This window comes from Leguminivora glycinivorella, chromosome 17 (genome assembly GCF_023078275.1).
Source record: "Leguminivora glycinivorella isolate SPB_JAAS2020 chromosome 17, LegGlyc_1.1, whole genome shotgun sequence".
NCBI classification, from domain to species: domain Eukaryota; kingdom Metazoa; phylum Arthropoda; class Insecta; order Lepidoptera; family Tortricidae; genus Leguminivora; species Leguminivora glycinivorella.
The window spans coordinates 3158499-3184729 of NC_062987.1; the positions used below are offsets into that span (position 1 = coordinate 3158499).

The 26231-nt window shown below is 36.8% G+C and overlaps 2 protein-coding genes across 2 annotated transcripts in view; one reads left to right on the forward strand and one right to left on the reverse strand.

The window, feature by feature from the left end:
* The window catches only part of LOC125235092 (poly(A) RNA polymerase, mitochondrial), a 52986-nt gene extending 28391 nt beyond the window's left edge, over nucleotides 1–24595 (reverse strand). The window contains exon 1 of the mRNA XM_048141527.1: nucleotides 24580–24595. The gene's annotated coding sequence lies outside the window, so the exon portion shown is untranslated. The remainder of the gene's footprint in view (nucleotides 1–24579) is intronic.
* LOC125235089 overlaps nucleotides 1–26231 on the forward strand; it is a 241470-nt gene that overhangs the window by 13807 nt on the left and 201432 nt on the right. The gene's annotated exons all lie outside the window — the stretch shown is intronic.

A 26231-nucleotide genomic window follows, 5' to 3' on the forward strand; every position in this document is an offset into this window, starting at 1 on the left:
CCAATGACGGCAATTCGTTTTTTTTTTCTAAATATTTTAATCATTTAGTCTTCTAAATACATCAAATAAATACTGACTGACTGACTGACGTATCAACGCACAGCCGACACCGCTGGACGTAGGTTCCTTATAAGGTGTGAAGGAGCACTAAGAAATATTTTTTTTATTTAACTTGTTTTTTCTTTTTACATAAGTATTTTTTATATTGCAAGATTTGCAAGCGTGATGAAAATTTGCATTGTGCGTAAGTCAGGGCGTAAGAATAATTCAAACTCGAGTCATTAAATCTCTCTTACTCTCGTTAGCAATATTTAACTTCCGCCTACGTTACAATGTGTACTGTTTTAATAAAGTAACTTTATAAAATAGGGCCCTACGCTGCTTGGACCCTTGGCGCCCTTTACTAGCATCCTATTGCCAACTTTCCTACTTACCATATTAGCACATTCATTGATTTGATGTTGAATGAGTCTGACGTCATTCCGAGCGTAAATATCAACTGTTTGTGCTCTATCTCTGTCTAGTACTAGTGTTAGAGAGAGATACATTTTGGCGAGGAAATGCCGGAATATATTTGGACGATGATTCAGTCGGTCTTCGGTCTATATTACGAATTACGCACCGCACGTGCATCTCAAAACAATTTCGGTAGACTATTGGTTACGTGATCTCGCTTGCTCTAAAGTAATATCGTATGTGTGAGAGCGAAATGAATTGATACCTCGAATAAAATTGTGTCATGGAATTTTTGATTCTTAACACGACCCAATGTTTGCGGCGTAGTTCTTAAGATTATAAACATTTGTTTAGTTGGTTATATTTACTAATTACTTTTCTTGTTATTTATATTGTGAATCAATGTAATTATAGTGAATAATGACATTAATGACGTTATTCATAAACGCTTTATAAACCTGAATTAGCCAATAATAATAGCATTTGTCATTATCTGTATTTGTGAGAAAAGGTAAATCACATTTTAAATAAGGGAACATACCGAAACTACGTAACCATATTTGTGGCGTTTTTTGCCCCCCAGGGGGGGGGGGGGGCTGGGTGACTAAGCGCAGTATATGCCAAGATCCCCCTCCCCCTGTAGTTTTCACGTAGTATTTATAAATGAAGTTTTAAATCAATTTTTGCAGAAAGTTGTCAATAAATATTCGTTTGTCTATATCAAATTTAATATTTGATTTTAATGACGCGCGTCAGGCTTCTTTTTCCGGCCTTTAAACAATGATTTTCATTCCATAACTGTCATCATCATCACCAGCCTATATATGCGTCCCGCTGCTGCCCACGGCTGGGCCAATATTCCACAAGTTACGTGACAAGAAATTAGACCCCCATCCCCCTCTGTGACCAAGCGTAGTATTTTGACGACCCCCCGAAAATAAATATATCATCTTGCCTCGCCCCGATACTTATAAAAAGACAAGTATCATATAGACGCCATTAATAAGCTTAAGTCTTGGTATTCTTTGAATATAAAATATAAAGGGCACCTTAAGAATCAAGAGCATTAGTAATAATAATGCCATAATGCCATATTAGTTAATCTATGTACAAAGTACATCTCTGAACGGTTACGTCGGTTATTCACTAGGTATAGGTATCACTCATACCCATGACATGACATATAAATCAGTCTATTTATAAACGCATAATAGACCACTTACCACGTCATAGAAAATGAACATAAATGTTCACATTATTCTGTCTTTTGTTTTTAAAACGACCTGAGACGTAGGTCGTTTCACAGCACATAGGTTTTTTGTGATATAATATGAGATGTAATGTTGGATCTGTTAGGTAAGGCTGAGGCAATCGAGTTTACCTATGAATTATGTATGTCTCTATATTATTTATAACTATTGTGCAATGTTGTAATCCTTTTATACATTTATTATAGTATAGTACATTTCGTTATAAGTGCGAGAAGAATGACATTCTCGCACGTGTAACGAACGACGTTTTTTAATACAGTTGCGAAAAAACACTACTACAACGAAATAAAACGATAAACAATCCGAACTCCCAATTTTCGCATTGACATTGACGTACCTATCTTTGAAGCTTTTAAACTTGCGTTCATGTTTTCGATTTTGCTATCCATCCAACACAATTTATTTATTTCATTGTGTGCCATAAAAACATTTACGATTTGAGACGATTGCTTAATATATACCTACATCTTAATTCAATCGACCATTTATCAGCCTCGAAGTATTCCAAATAACATAAAATAATTATGACAAATCTCGTAACATATTATGGTTCTTGAACGTGCTTGCATTAAGTTGGTAACATTGGTAAGACGCCACTACTTTAAATGACAGACGACGCGTTTCGTTCCATTTCACGTTCTGTTTACACGACTTATTATGAGCCACTTTTTCAAAGTATAAACTATTTTATAAATTATGTTTAGTATGACTAAAAATAAACAATTACGTATGAAATATCAATGTCTTAAACATTAATCACTTAATAGTATGTTTATAGTTTTATTCCGTCTTAGTAAAATATACTAATATTAAAACAGCTCGGTAAGTAGTCGTAAAATGGAACGCATACTTTTTACGCACTAGTGCGTAAAAACCAACTTCTCGCACGCTAAACAGCCGAAAAACGGGCACTTTTTGAGCAACTGTATTAAAAAATAAATTAAATGTGCAATTTCTGTACCTTACTTACCTACATCTACGGGCCACTCACAGCAAGTCATTTTTAACCCCCGACGCAAAAACGACGGGGTGTTATAAGTTTGATGTGTCTGTCTTTCTGTCTGTCTGTCTGTTTGTCTGTCTGTCTGTCTGTCTGTCTGTCTGTGTGTGTGTCTGTCTGTGGCATCGTAGCTCCCGAACGAATGAACCTATTTCGATTTCGTTTTTTTTTGTTTGAAAGCTGAGTTAGTCGGGAGTGTTCTTAGCCATGTTTCATGAAAATCGGTCCACTATGTCGCGGTCGGGGGTTTTTTCAAAATTTTAGTTTTGTGGTTAGGTTATGTTGGACGTCATTTCCTGCTCTAAAAATATTGAAAAAGTGATAGTTTTTTTTGCCATTTTTCTTTGATTAATTCGTTTAATATCAGGTGAACGTAAAACCGCTAAAATATAATTACATATTTAAGCAAGCTGCAAACTGGTAGTAACTAAAGTTCTATACGTAGTAACTTAATAACTAACAACGTTCTAAGCACCTGGCATCTGTTGGCTCTAGGGTTTGCAAGATCCGCCGATTTTTCGGATCCGGATATTTCGGATCTTAAGATTTGCCGGATCCGGATATCCGGATATTTCGGATAAAACGGATCCGTGTTGAAAAGGTCACTTTTTATAGGGGTTTCGTCAAATCAAAGCTACTGTTACCGAAATAAAATAATTTAAACTCGCGAAACGACATAAATATAGTCTATTATTGCTTCATTAACTTTTTAGACGAACTTTAAACATACAATTGTGTCGTTTGACTTCAAACTCGCGTAAATCGATTCGGTTTTAAGGATGATTATACAAAAAAAGCAGAATGGATTTACCCGAGCTTGAAGTTAAGCGACACAATTTTAATGTCACTGCCATTGTACAGTACAGCATATAACATTAAACAGTAGGCCAATATTTTTGTTTAACATACATAAGCTAATGCAGGGAAAATGGGTATGGGTATGGGGTAATGGGTGTTGTTCACTAATACCTCCGTTTTACTGGGGCGTCTATCCGTAACCACAGCCAATAAATACATCCATGCGAAATTGCAGATGTAGGAAATAAGATAAAATAATATAATTTTATTGCGTTACACGTATTAGGTGTGTAAAATATGTTACACATATTTAGTTATCATACCATTACCATTATTAATATACCATTTTCAATTGTTTTTCTGAACTTATGTGCAAAATGTCATTTGATATTTGCCAGTCGCTTTTCAGTGAAGCTCTAAGTCTGGCAGCGCACCTCCAATCCTTCTGGTGTTTTGGGTGTCCATAAGCGGGAGTGATCGCTTACCATCAGGCGACCTGTCTGCTAGTATGCCTCTCATCTTATTAAATACAAAAAAAATGGATCTGGATTCAGCTTATAAAACAAATTACGTATATAATTATATTAATTACTTCCGTGATCTCTAATTCATCATTAAGCTTAAAAATATCCATGGCAATCGTTTCTGCTTTATACAGAGTGGGGCCTGTAACAAAAGCGAAGAATTGAACTGTAGGATATTCTTCTTATACTGATCAACATTTGTTCAGTGACTTTTAAAAATTATGAAGTCTTTAAATTTATAATTTTTCATACAAAATAAATATTAGCTTCAATGTACGCCATTATTGTTATCATTGACGTTGTCTGTCACACTTTAGACTTAACAGAATTCGCAATACATTACCTCTTAGAAAAAACTTTCAAGGGTGATAAAAATCAAAATACAAGTTATTTTTAAAAGTCGCCGAACAAATGTTGATCAGTATAAGGAGAATAGCCTAGAGTTCAATTCTTCGCCTTTGTTACAGGCCCCACTCTGTAGAAAATTAATAATTTATCGTTATTCCTGTGGGTGTGGGATGTATCCAGTTAGAAACGAAAGCAGTTTTAAAAACATTGGTTTACTGTTCATTTTATTTTGTTTGTTAACATATCGTTTTATGGATTCATCGCATGGCGTAATGTACCAAACCTAACCTAGCTTGATATTCTGGGGTATTTGAATTAAATAAATGTGAATAAACATTTTAGGCGACAAAATACAGGAAATAATTCATAAATTTCATTCGAAAATTCTTTCTGGCGTGGATAGATACCCATATTTAACGGATCCGTATTATCCGTTTTATCCGGATCCTATGAGACCTCGGATCCGGATCTCAAATTCAACGGATATCCGGATAATTCGGATATCCGGATATCCGGATCTCAAACCCTAGTTGGCTCGTTGAGTGGACAACATTCGGCAAACTACGGGGAACCTCTGTAGGAGACAGGACCGGGATAAGTGGCGTACACGAAGGGAGGGCTCTACTCAGCAGTGGGCGATTAACGGCTAAAATAATGATGATGATAACTCCTCACTGTTCAACTTTTAATAAAACTACATCGTTAATAAGCATTTTCAGAATTTGGGACACAAAACAGACAGTGAGTTAATTTTTGTTAACTTACGCTAATTGCAGGGTCCCAAATTCTGAAAATGCCCTAATATCAGCAGCATAAAATGCAGGCTCTACCTACTCGTACATATTACCAGCATCCGTTTTACCACATATAAAACGTAGTGTTACCAGTTAATCAGGTTCCTCGACCACCTGTCTAAGCCTGTGTAATCTGGGGGCACGGCAGTGCCCCCGCCAAGTCGAGCAAAAAGAGGCACGGCCGTACCATCCTTTTCTCGAAGCATTTCAGACCATTTTCAACCCCCTTTTACTCCGTTCTGGATAAAACTAGAAGCCTCCATTTTCAGCACCCAAGTAGTCATTGTATAAACACGGTATACTCCAAATTTCATTAAATTTGAACCAATAGTTTAGGAATAATTACTAGCCAAAGTTTCTTAGTTTTGTCACTCACTGGCTGACTGACACACGATCATCAATGATAATAAGACACTTCTAGTACACTTGGAAGCTTCAAATTTAGAATACAGTTAGTGTTTAGTGTATAAATCACACAAAAATTAAAAAATGTTGCAATTTCATTCCAGGTTTTCAGATACACCAAATGCATAAATAACATTGTAATCTCATATCAATATATGGGATTACCAAGTTATATTTGCAGTTGATTTACAGTAAATAAATCCGTGTACCTGTCTATGTAAATTTATACAGATACCCGATGTCGTGATGGGTTGAAAATCTCACTACCCCATTTCCTTACATGGTGGGAGTCGTATAATTCAACTATGGGATATGGGTTCCATTGTGGTCTGGACGAATAGGCTTCATAATTTTGCCAACAGTTGCACTGAAACGAGTTCGTGTGCTCTGCGTACCCTGTTGGAAAATACATGCGCGACTTTATTTATGTATATAGATATGAGGGCGAGCCCTCGCCAAGTACAGCAAAAATTTAAAACAAGTAAATTGCAATTCTACCTACATCACCAACTTCATATACCCATATAAATAATTATATGAGTACCTATAATCAATGTATTGTAAAATGTAATTAAAATATTATGTTCAAATGTAATAAAAAAAAACTTGTGCTACAGTCGTTAATAGTAGGTACAGTCGAGATCATAAATATGTGTACGTTTTTTCAACTAATTTGCAATGGGTTAAGGTGAAAGAAAGTATAGCTGATTAAGGGTAGAGCAAGTGGAGCGACCGCAGCGCTCTAGGCACCAAATGGTAAAGGAGCCGACAAAATCGTGCCTACATGTGAAAAAAATCCAATAAAAAGTGGGCGCGCACATATTCCAAAATAGCGAGAGGTCATCATCATCCTCCTTGCCTTATCCCGGCATTTGCCACGGCTCATGGGAGCCTGGGGTCCGCTTTGAAAACTAATCCCAAGATTTGGCGTTGGCATTAGTTTTTACGAAAGCGACTGCCATCCGACCTTCCAACCCGAAGGATAAACTAGACCTTATTGGAATTAGTCCGGTTTCCTCACGATGTTTTCCTTCACCGAAAAGTGACTGGTAAATATCAAATGACATTTCGCACATAAATTCCGAAAAACTCATTGGTGCAAGCCGGGGTACGAACCCGCGACCTTCGTATCGAAAGTCGCACGCTCTTACCGATAGGCCACCAGCTAGCGAGAGGTGTCAGGAATTAATTCAGATATTGAAATGATTGTGGAACGATGTATCAAAATGTCGCCGTGTACAATATTCATAAGGTGCAATTAAATGAAAGGAAGATTTTAGTCATTGACAAACCCTTGAAAGACAATAATCCATTGAAATTGTACCTATCAATTATATGGTGTTGCCTTGCATCAATTAAAGTTACGTAGTTACAAAGTTACGTCGTAATCTAAATATCATGTGTCCAAAATACAGTCCGAAGTGGAGTTCTTCATAAAAATTATGCCAGCAGAATTGTCGCCTGCGGTATTTCCGGACCAATACGACCTTCAAACTTTCAAGAAAAGAGCGTACTAACTAAATAAATAAAAAAACTTTGGTGTTTCGGGTGTCCATGGGCGGCAGTTATTGCTTACCATCAGGCGACCTGTCTGCTCGTGTGCCTCCTATCCCATAAAAAAAACGTCTCAGAGAGTCAAAGGAGCAAGCGTGATGAAGACTAGGAAACCGAAGGGCGTTACTGAAAAAAAAAACACCGAAATGGGCATCCCGATACAGTTATGGACCTGCAAGTACATTTGGCCTATGAAAGACAAGGGTTTTGATAGAATCCCACCTTCCTCTCCACTAGCGGGTTGAGTCTTTATAAATTAAGTCAATAATATGAAAAAAATTCGCGCTCGCTTCGCTCGCGTTTATTATTTCCATCAAATAAATATCTTTGGAATGGTAGACAGAATGTATTTTTCACTTATATACTCTTAGTCAAAATTTCGCGTTTGCTACGGCTTACGCTCACGTGTAGGTACATGAACACGATATCCCCTATCAGCCCCAGGGCCATATACCTATTAACTATTAATGCGTGTATGAGGAGGTTAAATTTAGGAAAGAGGGAAAAAGTTGGACTATCTACCTACAGAGAGTCTACAAAAAGAAATGAGATCCCATCAAAAACAAAACTTGTAAAAACACCAAGTCTCGCAACTCAGTTCTTCTGGCGTAAAAAGAGTTGAGATCCCTTTAATACCAAGTCGGTTAATTTACTCAGTCCCTACTTAAAGGACCTTCTGCCGTAAGTTGTTACGTAGTTTACCTATAGCTAACCTAATAATATCTTATAATGACCATATCAATATTAAATATATTTCATGTTTTAAAGAAAACTGGACTGACTTGGCAATCGCAATTTACACCGTTGACAAAATTGTTTTATGCGATTGCCAAGTCAGTCCATTTTCTTTAAAACATGAAATATATTTAATATTGATATGGTCGTTATAAGATATTATTAGGTTAGCTATAGGTAAACTACGTAACAACTTACGGCAGAAGGTCCTTTAAGTAGGGACTGAGTAAATTAACCAGGGATTGTAAAACCGGTTAAATTGAATACCTGTATACAAACTGTCAAACTATTACCGCTAAAAAACTTATACCCATATTCGAATTAGAGGTATTGTTGTCAAACCGCTTTTGTCTTTTTCACTATGTATGAACTATTTTCAGTATTATTTACCTCTATTCAATACCCGTATTTGCTCGTGATAGATAAGGCGTCAAGTAGACATTATGACATTTACGACTAAAGCACATCAAATAGGTGTAACGTTACTAAATTACGTCTTGGGTTGCAATGGTTGAAATGTCTGCTAGTAAAGAAGAAGTAATTTGACTTGCGAATTTGCATTGTCGGTTTGTTTATTCGCCTTTCTGTAATTAGTTTATAAACTAATAGCAAAAAGCCACACGAAAAATAAAGGTTTCGCATTAATAAGAATAATGTCTAAAATAGGCCACGGTTTTCGGAGGTGCTGATTTAAAAATTAAACACTACTTTGGAATCTGACATTGCTGACTGTCACTTAGACACAAAACTGGTCATGGGTGTGGTCAAATAGGTGGTTCTGAGGTGCTGATTCCAAAATTAATAACCAATCTAGATTCTGATATTGCTGACTGTCACTTTGACACAAAAGTCGTCATGGGTGTCGTCAAATAGGTTCGCGGGGGTGCTGATTTCAAAATTAATGACCTATTTGGAATCTGATATGGCTGACTGTCACTTTGACACAAAAGTCGTCATGGGTGTCGTCAAATAGGTTTTCTGAGGTGCTGATTCCAAAATTAATAACCAATCTAGATTCTGATATTGCTGACTGTCACTTTGACACAAAAGTCGTCATGGGTGTCGTCAAATAGGTTCGCGGGGGTGCTGATTCCAAAATTAATGACCAATCTGGAATCTGACACTGCTGACTGTCACTTTAAAGCAAAAGTCGTCATTGGTGTCGTCAAATAGGTTTTCTGAGGTGCTGATTCCAAAATTAATGACCTATCAGGAATTTGACATTCCTGACTGTCACTTTGACACAAAGTTGTCGTGGGTGTCATCAAGTAGGTTCTCGGGAGTGCTGATACCAAAATTAATGACCAATCTGGAATCTGACATTGCTGACTGTCACTTTGACATAAAAACCGTCATGGGTGTCGTCAAATAGGTTTTCGGGGGTGCTGATTCCAAAATTAATGTCCAATCTGGAATCTGACATTGCCGACTGTCACTTTGACAGAAAAGTCGTCATGGGTATCGTCAAATAGGTTTTTAGGTGTGCTTATTTCAAAATTAATGACCAATCTGACATCTGACAACACCCATGACTTTTGTGTCAAAGTGACATTCAGCAATGTCAGATCCCAAATTGGTCATTAATTTTGAAATCAGCACCCCCGAAAACCTATTCAACGACACCGATGACGACTTTTGTGTCAAAGTGACAGTCAGTAATGTCAGATTACAGATTGGTCATTAATTTTGGAATCAGCACCCCTGAGAACCTATGACCACACCAATGACCACTTATGTCAAAAGTGACAGACAGCAATGTCGCATTCCAGATTGGTCATTGATTTTATAACCAACATCCCCAGTCTCCCAAAAACCTGTTTTACGACACCCATGACAACTTTTGTGTCAAAATGACAGTCAGCAATGTCAAATCTCTGATTGGTCATTAATTTTGGAATCAGCGACCCCGAGAACCTATTTGACCACACCCATGATCATTTTTGTGTCAAAGTGACTGTCAGCGATGTCAGATTCCAAAGTGGCCATCAATTTTGAAATCACCACCCCCAAAAACCTATTTGATGACACCCATGACGACTTTTGTGTCAAAAGTGACGGTCAGTAATTTCAGATTCTAAATTGGTTATTAATTTTATAACCAACACCCCCAGTCCCCCAAAAACCTGTTTGACGACACTCATGACGACTTTTGTGTCAAAATGACAGTCAGCAATATCAGATTCCAGATTGGTCATTAATATAGGAATCAGCACCCCCGATAACCTATTTGACCACACCCATGACCACGTTTGTGTCAAAGTGACAGTCAGCAATGTCAGATTCCAAATTGGTCATTAACTTTGGTATCAGCACCCCCGAGAACCTATTTGACGACACCCATGACGACTTTTCTGTCAAAGTGACAGTCAGCAACGTATACGGTCGGGTAAAATAGGGTAAAACCGTTTTTAAGGGTATGTACTTATACAGGCCCTGTTAGGTAATGCTGATTATAAAAATAATGACCAACTTGAAACCCTAAGTTCAGAGTTAGTTTAGCCTGACTTTTCGTAGAAATTTACTTCCTGTCATATTTCAATCGAGAATTAATCGTGAAATCAATCGATTAAGATACGGATTAAATCAATTTCAATCGTATCTTAGGTAGATTAATTTCATCGCGAATAAATTAATCGTCGACTAATTTCTACGATTATTTTTTTAAATCGATTAATTAGTCGAATAAAAAGTTAATCGATTAATGCCCATTTCTGCATGGAATGCTTTTCATTTTTATAGTATTTTATGCAACAGGTGTTTAAAGGAGGTCAAAAAAGACGAGTGGCGTGGGTAACAATTTGAGGCGAAGCCGAAAATTGTTATTAAAACGCCACGAGTATTTTTTAACTCCGTTAAACACCGTTGCATACAATACTTTTTCTACTTTTTAATAGTTTTCTAGAATAACTTTCGTGAAATTCGCACTGTTCCCTGTATTTTGACTTGTCCTCTGTAATGATCCTGCACTCACCCTGTCGCTCGCACTCCCCCGCGCCGCCGCCAGCCCCTGGCGCCCCGCGCACCCACGCTATATCCCTTAAAGGCTACCTAACAATACTTTAAGAGCTATATCGTACGCGTGGGTGCGCGGGACGCCGGGCGGGGGCGGGCATCTTTTATGTAGGGTTTTAACAATCTATGCACGACCCTGTAAATGACGAATAACAGTTCGGGAGTAGAAAAAATCTATTTAAGTACACCCGCCATTCTGACTCTCATCAGTCACCACTATTATTTCAGTGTGCGTAGCCGAATGCACAAACGCTCACGAAATGCTCACATAATATCTCTTTCGCAGCTATTTATCTCTATCGCTCTTGCGTATGGGCGCGACAGAGCCAGACTACATTTCCGTGGCGTTTCGATTTCGTTTCGCGTCGCAGAAACGCCATTCGGCTAAGCCCCCTGGGGCTTTTTTAAAATGTAAATTTTGTATCATGCTTTTTAATTTTGTTTTTAAAAACTAGAATATGAGAATAAAAAAAGAAAATAAAACAAAGCAAGAATCGGTTTATCCACAAATTTGTTATGTAATATTCACGAGAAAAACCACATAAAAGTCTTGTATATATAATAGTTAGAGTATTGTGAAGAAGAATCTAAAATAATACCTAGTCGAAAATACAAATGACACGTCAATAACGTCACTATTAAAATGAAAAGGACAAACGGTGATTGTCATAATTTAAAATAAGAAAATGTGCTTATTTGGACACTGACAGTGACAGGTGTATTACCGGTAATGGTTTTATTGGTATTTTATCAAATAGAGGTAATGTTTTTAATAGTCGAAACCGCTATTACATTTGAATACCGGTTTTGATTATACTGCTAATTAGATATTTAGTGATATAAATACCGAAATGCAATGATAACCGGTTATACCTTATTTAAAACCGGTAGTAAGAATACCGGTAACGATCCCTGAAATTAACCGACTTGGTATTAAAGGGATCTCAACTCTTTTTACGCCAGAAGAACTGAGTTGCGAGACTTGGTGTTTTTACAAGTTTTGTTTTTGATGGGATCTTAATTAGTTCAACAAACGCTCACGTACTCTTGGACGTCACGAGTTAATGGTCTTCGCATATTATGGAAGAATTCTTGTGGAATAAATTGCTGTCACTTTGGCTATTTACCCTCAAATATGTTCATATAAGTATTTGTGCAGATGGTTGACAGTCATATGGAAGACAAATGGCTAATTAAGTGCTATTTGGGCATTTTCAGAATTTGGGTCCCCCCAATTAGCATAAGTTGTTAACAAAAATTAATTCCCTGTCAGTTTCGTGACGACAATTAAGCATAATCTGTCTAAAAATTTACTTTTTTCACAATCTGAATGTAGATTATCGCTTAAAGTTTATGTAATTAACACAAAAACAACATTTTTATTAAAATTTCATGCTTAATTATCGTCACAAAACTGACAGTGAGTTAATTTTTGTTAACAACTTACGCTAATTGGGGGGTCTCTAATTCTGAAAATAACATTTAACACATATACTAGTGGCTCTGTAAATTGATCACAGATTTCACGAGAATTAGCTGAGAATTACGGCCTGTAGAGAACATCCGGGTTACAAAAAGCAAATCGAGTTAAGCTGTAGACCAACACTGTTGCTGTGCTCAACGTCGACCTATGATATCGCACCGGTCAATTGAAGCTCTCAATCGCAAGAGCTAGTTTTGCGACCACAAACTAAGGATTAATATAATAAAAATATAATAGGGTTGGTAACAGGGGAGGTTGTCTATCGCGTTTCAGCGTGGTAATGCTGCTATGCGAGCGTGTAGGGCACCTTTGCGCCAGGGATGACGCGGGGTGGGAATGGTGGGATCTTTGATTGATTGGGTGGGTGGTTTTAGTTAGGTAAAACTTTTAGCATGTAAGTTAGTATAAGTAGTTTTATTGTATACCTAATTACCTATAATAGGGTAGTATTATGTAGACTGAAATATGATTTATAATATATTATATATATTTATAAATAATGTTTTTAGAGCACGAGATTCATCGCAACAGATTCCGCGAAAACTAGTAGAATTGGGTACCACTTAAATAGTTGTCCTTAGGCAACCTAAGAAATGAGAATACATACATAACATAGTGTGCCGGACCGGTCAGGGGTGATGTTCCAACAGCTAGCATGATCACGTCCTTAGCTTTATGGAAACTGGACGCCCATCACTTACCTAGGGCAAATAAATGAATAAATAAATATTGTCCCCTTACACAAATCAAATAAGACTTTAAAGTCAAGTATGTCAAGATGTTACAGTGGAAGCCCTAGGTAAACTCCTCATTAGTTTATTTCTTTATACAACTGGCGATTTACTTACCTATTAAAGTAGGTACAGGCGATCGTATGCCCAGGGAAGCTTTGTAAACACTTTCTCCACTGGTTGAGGTATTTTGCCTGTAACAGCGTATTTATCTACACATGAATACCCGATTCGGGATATATGTTTCTACCTGGGACAAATTTAGCTCTAGCCACATTACATATAATGATATTAATGTGCCTTAATAAAAGAATATAATTAGAATAGTGACACAGTAAGTAGCCACTGAGGTGGAAATGAAAAGCGACATGCGGGAATCAACTTACACCATTATTTAATAAGTAGGTACTTTTTAGGATTCCGTACCAAAAAGGTACAAAAGCAACCCTTATGGTACGATTCTGTTTATATTTATAAAACGCGAGAGGCCCTTGGTATGTCGTGTACAACTTTACATGGCCAGGCAAATTGAATACCAGCAGAGCGAAAAAGAGATATAAAGATATTACAAGTACTGCTAATGGTTAACATCAGCACATATTCTCTCGGTGGGATATGGGTCCCAATGTGGTGTGGATCACAATTTACCCCTTAATTATCAAGAGTGGCACTGAGACTTGAGCAGTTTCACGTGCTCCTTCTACTCGTATTGTGAGTACAGGCGTGAGTGTAGGTATGTATGTATCCTCAGTCAAAACCAGTCTGATTTCAGCGTCACTCGCCATGCGCAGTAACCTCGGGAATACGACAGGGTGCGCCTGAGCAACAATAGCGAAGGGCGCGGTCACTGACCGGGTCGCCGGCCTTTCGAGGCTGAACTTTTTCTTGTTGTGTCTACCAAGTAGGGCCTTGTGGGCTTTCAGTCTAAAAATCTTTTTGGTATGCTCTTTGTGAAATCAGTGCTTCTTCTTGGATTGTAGTATGTACCCACATCGAAAAAGATGATCTAGTTAACTAAGCTAGAAAAAATAGTTTCTCAATGACAAGAATCAGGATGAATCTGACTAACTTTTACTCTAGTCAATCCTTTAACTCTCACTAGTCTCTAAATTTGGTTGCTGTTATAGTCTGTTTAACATTTCACAAATCCATCGCATTTGCAGTTTCGATGCCAGGACGTGTAGCAAAATTTAGAGCGAGTCTTATATCCTAAAATGACTAATTGTACTAATATTTCTTATCTTACCAATGTATGAAAAAGTAGAAGATAAATTCCTCTACCCAGTTTCCACGCCAAAAGATTTCAATGAATTGTTTCACTCCCGAAAAATCCAGCGGCTTCTGAAAGATGTAGGTAAACGAGGGCTATTTGAAGCCTGATCCGTACGGGATCCCGTCACGTTATTCTAATTCTATTTACGGTGCAGCTTCGGGAATCGTCCCGGCGGCTGCTGTAGCCCAAAACGACCTTTAAAGTCCCTAGTTTATCTGGACATGTGACTTTTTTGATTTCCACTGCAACACAATTCGGGCGAACTTTCCAGAAGTCCTCTCACGTAGGGCCACGTGCTCTGAAAACTGCCCTGAAAACCAGTCTTTACTAGAGAAAGGTCGTATGTGTTTGCGGTTTGTTGGTGGTTACAACTTTATCGTTTTGATTGGTGAACGGCTAGAGCGTGCGGTGACTGAAGATGGGCGAAGTTTGATTAGTCCCTTAATTTCTTTCGCTGAATGTGATCGGACTGGGCTTGACTGCATTTGTACGCAATATGTTGTGTCGATAGCGCTTTCACAGAGTTACAATTGCGAAAGCTTTTATATTAGGTACCTACACATTATTTGATTATACACAGTTGACAATGTGACATGTAATTATACCTAACAAAGAGATCCTTTTTTTTATAATACGTCGGTGGCAAACAAGCATACGGTCCGCCTGATGGGCCACCGTAACCTATGGACGCCTGCAATTTAAGGAGTGTCACATGCGAGTTGCCAACCCATTAGAAACTTGTACACCCGAGTGTACAAGTTCCAAGGACGGTTCGGGGTTCGGGTTCGACGACTCAAAGGACAATACATGGAACAAATTAGTTCCGTATTTAGATCCTTCTGTCACCAGCAAACAGCACCCTCGTTGAGCTCTGGCAGCCTTACTCACCGGCAGGAACACAAGACTATGAGTAGAGTCTAGTGCTATTTGGCTGCGGTCTTCTGTATGGCGGAGGTACTTCCCCAGTTGGGTTCTGCTCTGCTCTAGATTCGGTATATTTCGGTATTAAATTTGTATGACAAGAACCGTACATTTCCAATCCCTGGCTCTGGAGCGATTTCGTGTATAATACCAGTAGAATACAAAGAGCGCACGGAGCACACCCTAAACGGATTATAATAATAATATATCATGCACTAGGTGTTTCCTCACATAGCAATAATTACTTACTTATGTTATGATATTGACCCATAACTTGCACAAAAGCAGATCTATTATATGTATATTGTATACCCACTATAGAAGATAAATCTGCGCAATGTTTGTTGTCGGACGTAATCTAAACTTTTTTCCCATTAAAGTTCTCACCGCCTGCGCGATGATTCCTTCCTTAAACCCATCTCATCTACTTATTTCCAATTCCAATATCTTTTTACGTCTTTGAGCTCGTCTTTATTATATTTAAAACTCCAGTTCTTAGTAAAGAGGAAAGTTAGTAAAGTACCGTAACACCATATTAGAATTTACAGGAATATAGTCCAGGGAGAGGTACAAAGGCGAATATATCTCTCGAAGATCTCTTCCAGCTAACCTTAGAGTAAATGAGAGGAAGATTTAACTTAACAAAGATAGAGAAAACCTACAAGTTACAACATAACAGTATAGACTCCTGCCTTCTGTGCGGTCATAATCGTTGTCATCTTGGTTTGACTACATTCGTTTCTGTTTTCTGTGTATGTGAAGTCATACGTACAAGTATATGGGTGTGAACTTCTGAAGTTGCTCAAACTTAAATATGTCCCATTTCCTCGACATATTTTTGAGTAACTTTTGTAGATATTTCTACACTTGACTGTACATTGGTTCAGCTGAGTGGTGGGAATGGGAATGCCCCGCTCCGTGACAGTGTCATTACCGAATGCATCGTAAATCATACTCGTGGCGGGTTAGATAACTACAATGGGGAGGTCACGACCAGGAATGTAGCCTTTCACTTGGCTCAACTGCCGTACTTTTATAAACAGGTATTGGTTTATATAGTACTTTTGGGTATTGGTTTTTGTGAGGAGTGATTTCGATATGAAATTTGGAAAATGTTGCAAAACAGGGTTCCGTACCTTTCCGATTTATTTATCTTCAACAAATTTGTTGTTATTTTTTTTATGTTTAGGTAAGATTATAAGTATTATTTAAAAAAAAACCCATGTCGGGTTTTTATAGCTTCTAACGGAAGTTACGCTATCGCAAATTAAAACACGAGGCACCCACAGCGCCAGCCAGTGTTATCAAAGCAAAATGCCTCCCAAGCAAAAAGTAATAAGTACATACTAACAAACCTATAAAAGACGAGTTCCTTTTTGGCATAAAGTATTAAAATGTGAGCCAAAGCCAAGGCTGTCGTCTCAGCAACTTCCGGTGTGCTAATACAGCTAATGCTACGGGAAGGAAATACTTGAAATCGAACTAATTAATGAATAGTAAACAATGGAAATAATTAACTGATAGCGCTTTTGGTACGAGACCAACTTCCGTTGAAGCCAATTAGTATTTCCAAGATTTACCTAAGTTTTCTATAATTCATAACATCACAATTTTTACCACGAACTATAGCTTAGAAGGTCCTAAAGGCCAATACTAATTCGAACGTCTTAAATAATATTTTACTGGTTACTTATTATAAATATTATGATTGGTTCCCTGTTTCCGAAAATATGTCTAGGAACCCTTATAGTTTCGCCATGTCTGTCTGTCCGTCCGTCCGTCCGCGGATAATCTCAGTCTTCTTCGTGTGATATATTGTTGGATAGGTATTTCAAAATGAATTTTTAAATCTTGTTACTCTGCTGGGGTACACACCCAGGTTTGAACCATAATAGGTACCTACCTACTTATCGTGAAACTTCCCACCTCTACTAGTACAAAGTACTATGTTTGCAACTTTGCATGGTTATGCTCTTTTGCTTGTTCATGTTGACATGTAAAAGTGCCCTTGTTTCGATTTAAAACACTCCTTTAACACTGTTTTAATTTATCGCCACTCGTTTCGAAATTCCTCTTTTCCGCACTTGTATCGTAACGTACTATTACTTGAGAACGGCACATACGAGTATGTGGAATAGCAAGATATAATGCAGAAATCCGTTATAGCTGCGAGAAATAGCCACTGAGATTAAATTAGGCTACAAGTTTAATGCATGTTTTGGGAAAACGCTTGGCGCTTAGTGGACTATTAAACCCTCAGTAAATCAGAATTAGTGTGCAGTGGTATTTCTCCTAAAGGAGTCTTTAGGATACTCTTATGTCGAAATTTCGGTTTCATCACTTGTTATCAATATTTCACTGGACTGGATTTAAGTTATTTTAGAAAATACGAAAATAATTTGATTTTCAGAGGTCACCTTTTATCATTAATATCGTTGTATTGAAAGTTATTTCTTATAATGATATTAATGATACAAGAGCACGTCAGATAAAAATGCTGTCTGAAGTTGTTTGAGAAACCCACACATTATTAACAGAAAACTAATAGGGAGTACCTAATATTTATCAGTTCTAATAAAAAGTAAATGCTCTTGACTCCAATTCTATCGAACAAATCAAATTATTTTATTAATTATTTTCGTGTAGGAGGTTCAAGCACACATTGCTCGCCCAGCTGAGTTTAGACCAGGGGCCCTTTTCTCGAAGCTACAAGTTACAATTTACAAGCGGTTGTCAATGTCTAATATGACAAGTTGGGAAGAGACTTCCGCTTGTAACTTGTAACTTTCAGTTTTGTGAAATGGGCCCCAGCAAGTTAATGCTGCAAGTTTTGAGACGCAACTATAGGTAAGAGTGAGTGGCAAATATCTGCATCTCTTTCTTGCATATATTTCTGTCTCAAAACTTGCAACAATAACTTGCACATCTAAACTCAACTGGGTCAAAGGCGCAGAGAAAACATACATCAGATAATTTTCTACAGGTACCACGGGTCGGGTGGTATAAAGGTGAGCGCGTTTATTAGCCGTGTAAACGGAAGACCTGGGTTCGATTCCCGACTCTGCCACCAGTGGACTTGATAAGTTGATAGCTTTTTCTTTGGTGTATGGTATTTATTTTAGTTTTTACTTTAATTCTAAATATTCTAATCCGACTTTATAAGCTAATCCTATAAACTACATGGCTTGGTCGTTGTCGTTTCGCTACTGTTAGATACTGGTTACCCTTTTTTTTCAGTTTTAACTGTAGTTGTGGTAGTAACAAAGCGGCCAAGCTGCGTATGTATCTTGGCTAAGGTATAGTTAGAGTTTGTGAAGCAGAAGCATCAAGCGATCTAATATTTTTTTGACAGGTCAATCAGCCCTGTCAAAAACTCTGGACTCGTCTTGATAGAACTTACATGAAAATCTTTTTGGTGGATATTAAATATTACATTACATAACCGGATTCGGTAAACAATTCTTACACGCGCGCGTTGCGTATCGTTATGTACATATTATTGCCAGCCAGACCTTGACTTTGGCATTACTTACATGCAAACCTGCGCTGTGACCAATCTTTCATTCCATGCTTATCAGTAAAAACGTGATCAATGACTTCCCATGGTGGTTCAATGTCAACCATTGTTCCTCAATCGATACTCAATAGCATAGAAATTGCTAGTTCATCTTTTTTTAACAACCCGTTATTCAATTTCTTCTTATAGAAAATGGTTATATGCACATCAAAATCATTCTTTAATTTCATAATACATACATATGTTTAAAGAAAAAGACATAGTAGGTACCTCATATACCTCTAAAAAGTTTAATTGTTATAATATGGTGGTAATTAATATTTAATATTGTCATTTGAAATGATACATATTAACTACAAGCGATGCTACACATTAGCCGTTTTGCAATACCTCCTCATTGTTGCTTTGTTTCAAATCGTAGTGTTAATTACTTTTTCAGTATAAAAGAAAGACGTTTCATACACCTTTCACGTGACTCAGTCACGTAGAATTTCTGCTCAGTTTTAACGACATTTTAGAGCTACGATATTGTCCTTTAAGCCGAGGTGAAGTCGCAATCATGAGTCTGAAAGCGTCACGCTTGCAGACAATCGGGTGTAGTTGAGGGAATACCAATAGCACCTCCCACAGCAGTGCCTACAAGGTCCTATGTCTTGTAAATTCAAGGAATACGTCCAACAAATGGACACTGAAGTAGAGAGTTTGTACGGACGACACGTAGGCTGGGTGTCTTTAGACTGCCGATGAGTGCCGAGGACGACCTGGGGTGTTTTACTAATTTGCCCACTGAAAACAGCAGCGTCGTCTGCTCGGGCAAACCATTTCAAGGAAGCTACGATATCGTATAGTTGGCAGACATCTCTCGATCTTGTTAAAATTTCCTGAGCATAACGCTGCTCGTCTATATATGTATGTAGTATGTAACATATAGGATAGAGAAGATTGCTATTGATCATTGCGGACATGCAGCCACCATTCGGAAGTATTGTCACGTACTGTTGCAATTTCCTTAATGTGATAGCGTCTGTAGTTGACTACGTAATTGGTCTGTGCGGAAAATAGCATTTTTCCAACATTATTTCTAATTTTTGCAAGTTTTTTGCGGCCGTCTGCATCGGGCGCGGACTTGGCACCGGTGCCAAAAGCCGGTTCTTGAAGGATAGTGTGGTTCGCCACTATTGTACTGTCGCCTGCGTGCGTACCCGCCGAGAATACTTAAAGTGGTTAAGCATACATTTTAAGTACTGCTGCAAACACAAATATGTACTCTGTGGGTTTTTACGTTATTTCTTAATCTGTGCTATATGGCTAAACATCTGACTGTCTATGTGGAGTAATTCAATTTCATTCGTATCAAAATTATGTTGTTCTCGATCTTGTCAATTACTCGATCAACTTTTTCCTGGAGTCTTAGGTGGATACATGTGGTTGTGGTACCTAGTTGGTAGCTGCCCCATAAAATTTCTACATCTTAAGGTCTATGTTAAAATATATGTATCTGTCAACAAGACGAATGTAAATACTGTTCCTAAAGTTTATACTGTACATCTTACAGTGTAGTAAAAAATAACAACTCAACGTAACATCTCAAGCTCAGTGAAACTGCAAGGTCTGCAAGTCAATATAAAGCAGAAAACAACATCTTGTGACACTACCATATAAAAATACCTTTTTGGGACCTGTTGCCACGATTTTCTTGTATTAGAGAGGATTCTGAAATCTCTCTGACAAGTGTCCAAGATCCAGCCATCCAAAAATGTGTTTTATATAATCTAATTACGCAATAACGTAATTCCGGATAGATATTGAACTTTTGAGAATAACGTAATTGAAAGAATCAATTACGTAATTACGGAATTATGAACAATATAGTAATCGGATCAGATATGTGTGATATTTTAGCTCTAAATCATACAAAATTTTACTTTTTATATGAACGCATTTAGGTGTTTATATCTGGTAACACATAAATATCATAGAATAAACATTAACCCCCTTATTCTTAAAAAAGTTACTGAATTGATTAGTTAAAAAGTGTTTTGTCCCATTCTCACAAATACATATATCAACATGATAGATAGATAGATAGATAGATAGATAATCATTTATTCATCACACAAGGTAATACACAGATAGAAAAGATATTTTAATTTAAGACGGAAAACTCTCTCAAACACTGTTATTTAAAAGGAATAATATAATTCTTCATCTAATAACATGGTCTTAACCTAAAGGGATATTCTTTTTTCAAAGAAGAATCAAAATTGTTCAGTCGTAACTTTATATACATTTGGTACAAATAGGACAGATTTGAATCAAAGAAGTATTTATTTGCAACAAAATATTACACCGTTTTAGTATGAATATGCTAGTTCTTAAAAACGTCTTTGGTTCAAGTAACCTTTATCAAAGCAAAAATAAAAACCTGTTAAAAGAAGATTCACCACAATTTAACTACAAGAATTCTGCGTTTTTAATAGGAAATCATAATTTCTTAATTTAACTTTTACGTTCTACAGTCAAGACATAAAAGTTTAAATAAAAAAAATACACGGTTTTACGTCAAGATTTAGTTCAATATTGGCTTGATTTTAATAGTTCTTGATTTGATGCTTTGCAACTCCATTCAACGTTCCAGAATAACTTAAAACAAAAATAAACACAGATTTATGTCAAGATTTATTAAGTTCTTGGCTTTGTGTCACAAATTCTTGATTTAATGTCTACAAGCTCCATTTGAGAATCAACAAGTTCAAATCAAAAAATATCAAGGTTTTACTTCAAGATTTAGAACAATCTTGGCTTGATTATAATAATTCTTGGTTTGATGCTTATAGACTTCATTCATAATTCGAGCAGGTTTTAAATAAAAAATCAACACGGACTTAGGTCAAGATTTATTACATTCTTGGCTTCATATCACAAATTCTTGATTTAATGCCTACAAGTTCCATTTGAGAATCAACACGTTTAGATCGAAAAATAATAAAGTTTTGCTTCAAGATTTAGTTCGCGCGCCGAGCGGCGACACCGGTTTAGTTACCAAAAAACCCGCTAGATGGCGCTGACCCCAGCCCATAGAATTCGTACATCGCGGTGTTAAGATTTTTCTCGATTTGGTTAGGCTCGCCGGTTGGAACTTGATATGTATCGAATCATAGGAATACAAATTCCGACATAATAGCCCCCTGCTTCCCTCTGGGAACTACGCGCTATTATTGAGGACTATCCTAAACGTGCTTCCGCTCCAGTTCTCTCTCTCTCTCTAACTGGCTGGGGAACTCGAAATTATATATTTTAAATGAAATAAGATAAATTACATCCAAGAAGTAAGTATATTTTACCCCAAGAAACATTAAATCTAACTTCAAACATGTAAATCTTCATCTAATACCGTCAGAACTTTTAAAATGAAAAATGTATACATTTGGTGTAAGTAACTAATTGTTTCACCCCAAGAAACATTAACTTTTACTTTAATTATGCATAACTCTTAACCGAAAACCGTCATAACTCTTAATACAACAATTTTATTACTTAGAACCAAGAAATATTATACTTGTTTTTAAGAACTTGCTGATTTGCTTCTGAGTAATAATTATCACTGAACAAAACGTTTACGCTCTTGGAATAAATGATTAAGTTTTTAAAAAAAGATTGTTTTGCTAATCATGTTAAGATATAAAATGGTTAGTGCAAGTAATAAACATCGAGACATTTTATGTTTTATATCAAGTAATTAAAATCTTCCTGATATGGGAAACTGGATATCTCTTGGTTCAAATAGGTTTCTTTGGTTGAAGAGATATTTTCTATCTGTGTAGGTACATTTAAAATATACATTGTGTACAAAATATAACAACATAATATGACATAATATAATATGACAGATAATGACAAACGATCATTAGCTAATTTAGGTTTATAAAACGTTTATGAATAACGCCACAAGAGTTTATGTAGTTTAAAATGTGTACGGTGTTGTTATTTAGCGTCATGATTAACTTTATTGAGAATTAGTACTCCTCGGTAAAATTATTAATATTAAGAATAAATTTCAATAGCCATTGTAAGTACTAAATACTTATATTCCCTTATTAATACAGTATTACGGTTCTAAAAGTTGGTTTTGGTTAGCTTACGGTCAACCTAACTTCGCTCGTCGTCGCACCTAACTGGGCTCTATCCCATATGAGATTTCTGTTGCTATACTTACCTGTAACAAAATTTTAGGCATTTTTATTTTTTTTTTCCAACAAAAATATGTAGGTATGTATGTGTATGTTCCTTTTACTTATTTCTAACTCGCCTAATGTATGAAAAACCGGCCAAGAGCGTGTCGGGCCACGCTCAGTGTAGGGTTCCGTAGTTTTCCGTAATTTTCTCAAAAACTACTGAACCTATCAAGTTCAAAACAATTTTCCTAGAAAGTCCTTATAAAGTTCTACTTTTGTGATTTTTTCATATTTTTTAAACATATGGTTCAAAAGTTAGAGGGGGGGGGACGCATTTTTTTTTCCTTTAGGAGCGATTATTTCCGAAAATATTAATATTATCAAAAAACGATCTTAGTAAACCCTTATTCATTTTTAAATACCTATCCAACAATATATCACACGTTGGGGTTGGAATGAAAAAAAATATCAGCCCCCACTTTACATGTAGGGGGGTACCCTAATAAAACATTTTTTTCCATTTTTTATTTTTGCACTTTGTTGGCGTGATTAATATACATATTGGTACCAAATTTCAGCTTTCTAGTGCTAACGGTTACTGAGATTATCCGCGGACGGACGGACGGACGGACGGACGGACGGACGGACGGACGGACGGACGGACGGACGGACGGACGGACGGACGGACAGACAGACATGGCGAAACTATAAGGGTTCCTAGTTGACTACGGAACCCTAAAAAGGAACTTTTGCATCAAAGAGAAGTTATTCGCCGAAGAGTTGTTTGACCAAGTGAAAGATTTGACAAATGATAAGATTGATAAGTCTCCCAAAAGTTTAGAGGCGTTATAATAATCTGCTTTACAATAATTCTACCAATTGAAAAGTTGTTATACAAAAAGTTGCTAATTGTTAGTTGTCAAAGTGAAACGTCGGCGAAATGTTGGTTGGCAAATGAAATTCGGCCAAAGATAGTTCTGCGAAAAGGCAGAACACTAGTATCGAGTACTACTCCCATACTCATCTTTGTGCCGCTTAATGAAATCTGATTATTTATCCTATTATTATCTATACATATACATCAATAATTACGTCGTTAGGTTATAAATTTGATTGAAATTGTCGTTTTATTTTAAATACATGGTCGATTACGGAATTACGTAATTACGTAATAAAAAATGAAAATTCCGTAATCAATTACGTAATTGACATATCCGTAATTTTGGAAGCCCTAGTGGTAACCCCTAACATACAATAAAATGGTTTTAGCAAGTCTATAAGTAGATATAAAATCAAACTGGTACCTATCTACTTGTCCGATGTCCACATTAAGATGCCACGAGCACAGAAGGTTGCGCAAAGGATGCCCATTGCTATGCACGAGTGGGACACACTTCCGAGGATCCGTAATTGCTTCTGGAAATGCCCACAGTGCCAGTGGACACTGGATTAGAATGTAGAAATAATGTCCTGTTAAACGTTTTGCCTATTGTGTTATTTTAGATAGTTCGAATTTTATTGTTTATTCGAAGTTTCTATCATCACAGAGATACATAGGTAGGTACATTAGGTACTGACTTACTGATACATCAGGTGTTTTCAACTATGCACTCCTTGGCCAAATGTGTACTGGAAAATGTTTAATTAGGTGTTTACGTCGCCAATGATAAATGTGTTATTTTCTATATTTTTACTCTACAATATAATCTACTAGCTTTTGCCCGCGGCTTCGCTCGCGTTAGAAAAAGATAAAAAGTAGCCTATGTCACTCTCCGTCCCTTCAACTATCTCCGCTTTAAAAATCACGTCAATTCGTCGCTCCGTTTTGCCGTGAAAGACGGACAAACAAACAGACACATACACTTTCTCATTTATAATATTAGTATGGATATGGATAATTTTATTGAATTTAAGAGTTCCATAAAATATTTCTATTCATTTGAATATACATATTGCGAAAGCGTTACAAACATTCCACTGGACATCTGACTTAAAATACAAGTAGACCGAAATAGGAGTATTAGGCATCTAGCTCTTGAGCTGCAAACGTTGGTACGTTGGCTACGGTACCTAATTACTTGCCACCGGGCCAGTTTTGTATGTCGTAAAAGTTAAGAGGATACGGTAGCGAAAATGCTAAAATGGAAAGGAACCCCTCTTTCAACTTGGGAATTTTAGTTAAATATACAAGTGTTATTAACTAGATTTATCGAAAAGAAATTGTCCATTAAGAACAACTCAGTCAAAAGATATTTCAAAAAAATCTTTAAAATCGAGGTTCCGCTCTCGACTCTTTCCTCCTTCAAAACCTTATCAATCGGAACGAAATTTGAGAATCTGAATAACAATGAAATAATCTATGTCGGACCGTTTAGCTTTTTTGGTTAATTGTTACCAATCTTGAGTATCACACCTTTTTTTGCGCCACAATGAAAAAGGCCGTTTTTGGAAATTTTTGATTGGCTCTAAAATCTTTAAAAAGCAGAATATCAAAAAAAATCAAAACGGTCCGACACAGATAAAAATAATAACAATCTGTGTTGAAAAAATCATTGCTCTATCTTCAAAAACCAGGGAGGAAATAGTCGAGAGCGTTTGTATGGAGAATTGACCCCTACCGTATCGTCTTAAGTTAAAAGTAGAGTCGGCAGGTCTATGATACAGACAGATTCTGAAAAGGTAATACAACTCTGTTATGACTTTATTTCCTTTCCACACCAATTCGATAACGGGCAGCCAACCAAATCGGAATGCTGACACACAATCCCAAGGTGACTTTCCTTCTGTTTCTAGGTAGGTAGCTATTGTTTATATGAAAGTCATAAATGTAATGCGATTAATCTATTAAATCGATAGGCGTGTTGTTTCTGTGTCGCTGTTTCGTGGTAGAATTTGACATGGCTGTGCTTAAATCTCCTAATCCTATTATTTTTTATTTCATTTTTATTATTTTTTTGCTGAATGTTATAGGGTTAAATAAATATATTGCACATACTCAAGGGACCGACTGACTATCCGTTCACCGGACAGCTGCCTATCACAGGGTGGCCACTTTCTGGAAAACCGGGAAAACCGGGAAAAGTCAGGGAATTTCACTGGTCATGGAAAAGTCAGGGAATTGTCAGGGAAATTTAATAGAGGTCAGGGAATAAAAATTGTCTTTGTATGTACATAAAAAAATAAGCAAATTATTAATTATATCATCTCCAAATTTATATATAATTATACTATAAT